Source organism: Galeopterus variegatus, unplaced genomic scaffold, assembly GCF_000696425.1.
Source record: "Galeopterus variegatus unplaced genomic scaffold, G_variegatus-3.0.2 Scaffold668, whole genome shotgun sequence".
In the NCBI taxonomy this organism is placed as follows: domain Eukaryota; kingdom Metazoa; phylum Chordata; class Mammalia; order Dermoptera; family Cynocephalidae; genus Galeopterus; species Galeopterus variegatus.
Window position 1 is genome coordinate 320,781 of NW_007726779.1, and position 4,188 is coordinate 324,968.

General features: G+C 43.2%; 1 non-coding gene across 1 annotated transcript; it reads right to left on the minus strand.

Moving 5' to 3' along the window:
* Positions 1 to 76: 76 nt before the first annotated feature.
* On the minus strand, positions 77 to 150 carry TRNAI-GAU. The gene has a single exon. It is a non-coding gene; the product is annotated as a tRNA-Ile (tRNA).
* Between the last annotated feature and the right edge of the window lie 4,038 nt (positions 151 to 4,188).

Consider the following 4,188-nt stretch of genomic DNA (forward strand, 5'->3'; position numbering starts at 1 on the left):
CTCTCTCTCTCTCTCTCTCTCTCTCTCTCTCTCTCTCTCTCTCTCTCTCTCTCTCTCTCTCTCTCTCTCTCTCAGCTGGCTGGTACAGGGATGGAACCCTGGACCTTGGTGTTATCAGCACCATGCTCTAACCAACTGAGCTAACCAGCCAGCACAGCCCATCCCCACTTTTATGGGGACTTCAATTCTACATATGTTAGATCTTCTTAGCTTGTTGTCTATATTTATCATTTTTATAATAATTTTAAAATATTCCTTTATTTCCATAATTTTTTAACTTCCCTCATTTCTATCTACTTTGTTTCCTTACTATTTTTCATTAATATCTACTTTCCTTAATGAACTTTTAAATGACTTTTGCCTTTTTCTTCTATGTCTTTCTTGAGTTCAGTCAGTTCAAATTTCATCTCCTCCTGCTATCTTACTACTTCATTCCTAAGTTCTGCATTTTTTTTCCTTATGAGCCTCCTTCATTAAAGGAATTACTTGAGTGAGTTGTTTTTGTTTTGCTTGTTTTTAGATTTGTGATGAAATACACACTTACGTTTTCCATCTGTCTCTGAAGACCTTTTTGTGATAAGTGTTCATCATTAGATGGTAAGTTTGGCTGCTCTTCACCATGTTTTTTTCTTATAACATCTGTTTGTCAATTTTGCTTGAGTTCCTTTTTTCCATCACTCCCTCACTCACCATGGAACCATGGGCCAGCTATTTGTAGGAGGTTCCAACAGGGCAGAGGATGTAGATGGCCTTCTAGGTTTCATGATTTCAGTGTTTTCTCTGTTGCCGCAGAGGCAGGCTGCCTTCTGGAAATTTGGAGCATGCATGGGCACGGTAGTGTACCTTGAACCTTCTGATTCCCGGAAGAGCATTTGAACTTGTTTGAACTCTCCAGGAGAAAGAAAGCCACGTCTCCGTTTGTCCCCTCCTTCTGTGTTCCGGTGGCCTGACGTGGCTCATTCATAATTCCTGACATGTGCAGCCTCCCTTCAGTTATCAATAAGGCCTTTGTTTCCCTCCTCATTTATAATGAGCTCAAGTGCTGAGTTTCCAGCTTGCTTTTCATAAGCCTTCTGGGGAGCAGCTGTCTGATCAGATATAGGAAGGGGCCACTGTGACAATTCCATCCCTGTAAAATAGGGATACCCACCGTACCATGAGAGGTTAGGGTTATATGACATGGTTCTATTTCTGCTTACCTTTCTGTCCCAGCACTTAGATGTTGCCTGGCAGATAGCAGGGCCTCCATAAATATTATTTCATTGAATATATGAAGGAAGGAATGAACAAAAGCACTTGGTAAGCTGAACTCTTAGAAGAAACAGGAGGTATTAATATAAGAAGCTTTTAATATCTTTGAAAGAGAAGAGAATGAATCCAATCAAAAGAATCATCCATGAGGAATAGGAAAATTGAGGTTCTCCTTTTGGTCCTTTGCTAGAGAAACCCCAAGTAGCTTTTTACAAAACAGGTAGATATGCAGCGGATCAAGTTGTCAGAAGGAGAGAAAGGAGGAAGAGGTGGGTCCTTTGGTTGTCATTAAACCTAGTCCTTTGCTAGAGAAACCCCAAGTAGCTTTTTACAAAACAGGTAGATATGCAGCAGATCAAGTTGTCAGAAGGAGAGAAAGGAGGAAGAGGTGGGTCCTTTGGTTGTCATTAAACCTGATTCCTATCAACCTATTTGTTCATTCATTTATTTTCTGTCCACAAATATTTGTGCAGTGCCAGTGCGACCAGGTCTCATTCTGAGCCCTGGGGACTTAACTTTGAATGAGGCAAAGACCCCATCCTCATGGAATTCCTACCATGCAGAGAGGGGATTACACTCCAGGTAATGAACAGGTCAACAAACAAACATCTAAACTCATGTCAGGAGGTGCTGGGAGCTGTTGGGGAGGGGAAAGGCAGAGGAGGGAGAGAGTGATGGGGAGGTGGAGGTGCGGTCTAGACAAATGTCCCAGTGTCCCCCATCCTGTCCCATTCATCGCATGGTTCATTTCCACAATGTTTCCCACAGCCTGCTCTGTTGTGACATTCCCTACTCTTGAAGGCTAACCTTGATATTGATCTTCCAGCAGCCATCTCCACACAAACGTTTGGGGAAGGCCAGAGGAAACTCTACAAACCGGTCTTTCTAGAAAAACAGAGTGGCATGCCAGGAGCAGGCCATGCAGCAGGTGTGGACACCATGCCTGCACCCCAAAGGCTGTGGCCAGTCTCACTCATGCTTCCGTGCTCTTCTGACCCCACCCGGGGCAGCCCGCTGTTCACACAACAGGAAGCCTGGGCTGGCACAGTGTAATTTGCAAGATGTCTAGAGGGTGGGGCACCCGAGGAACGGGTTGTCTCTGTGACTGCAGCCAGTTCACTCATACAGATCCCTGGTTAGGATGGTCATTAAGGCTCCCCTACTTCCACCCTCCCCAGTCCCAACCCTGCTACCCCACCAGGCCCACCTTAGGTACACCTTCACCTTCTGTCTGCCCGCCCTGCCATGTGCCCTGAAAGCTCTGCTTCAAAGACCTGAACCACTGTCACTGTCCTCCTGTCTGGGAGGTTTAGATGACCTTTCCAAGGTCCTTTCCACTTTGACATTCTATGACTCTGATATCATAGTTTTCCAGAATCTTATGGTGAATGGCTGTTTTAATAAAGTAGCCTTGTTAATGAGTGTTTCCTGGCAGAAAAAGTCAGTGGTGGCCGGGCAGTCCTCAAACTTTCATGTCCACACAAATCACTGGGGATCTTGTTAAAATGAGGATTCCAGGGTGCGGGGCTTGGCATGGGCATTCTGCAGTTCCAACAAGCTCCCTGCTGATGCTGGCCCTGGAACAGGAACAGTCAGGGCAGCCTCTCTCCTCCCATCTTTTATTACCAAACTCAGTGGTTCCCAACCAGGGGCAATTCTGTCTCCTAAGGAGACATTTTTGGTGGTCACACTGGGGCACTGCCACTGCACATTTAGTGGACAGACATCAGGGATGCTGCTCAACTTCTTACCATGCACAGGACAGACCCACAGCAAAGAATCATGCAGCCCAAAATACTGAGTGCCCAGACTGAGACACCTGTATACTAACTAATTTTGTCTATACGTTGGAGTCGCCTAACACTCTTTGAAAAGGGGTTCTCATCTGCTGTCTTTCCAGGAAACCCATTCATCTTCTATTGCCACTACAGTCTTCAAACAGCACAAGGGCTACAGGGGATTTTTCCTTTTGTCTTTATCAAAATAATGAAGGTGGACAGTTAAACATCATCACAATCATCCATTTTACAGGTGAGAAAAGTAAGGGTCAGAAGAATTGGGTGAACTAGCTAGAAAAGTGGCAGAGCTAAGATTAGAACCTTGAATTTATGAACTCAAATCAAAGGAGGTCACGGCCATTATGGAAAACAGTATGGAGGTTCTTCATAAAACTAAAAATAGAATCACCATATAATCCAGCACTGCTGGGTGTACATTCCAAAGGACGTGAAATCAGTATTTCAAAGAGGCATCTGCACTCTCATGTTCGTTGCAGCATTATTCACAATAACAAAGATATGGAATCAACCTATGTACATGTCAACGGATGCACTGATAAAGAAAATACAGTGTATGTGCACGATAGAATATTATGCAGCCTTAAAAAAGAAAGTGATCCTGTCATTTTGACGACGTGGATGTACATAGAGGACATTACGCTAAGTGAAATAAGACAGGCATAGAAAGACAAATACTGTGTGATCTCACGTATATGTGGAATCTATAATAGTTGAACTCATAGAAGCCGACAGTAGAATGGTGTTTTCGAGGGGCAGGGGAGGGGTGGGACACAAGGGAAGATGTTGCTAAAAGGGTACAAAGTTTCAGTTAGGCAGGAGGAGTAGTTCTGGAGATCTATTGTACAGCCTCATGACTATAGTTAATAATATATTGTACACCTGAAAATTGCTAAGAGAATAGATCTTAAATGTTTTCACCACAAAAAAAAATGTGAGGTGATGAATATGTTAATTATCTTGACCTAATCATTTCACAGTGTGTACATGTATTAAAATATCATGTTGTACACCATGAACATACATAATTTTTATTTGTCAGTTATACCTTAATAAAGCTGAGGAAAAAATTAAATGAGGCCCTCGCTTTATTTCATCGTTTTCCATAGAGCTCATTGGTTCGTTTGTGTATTCATTCATT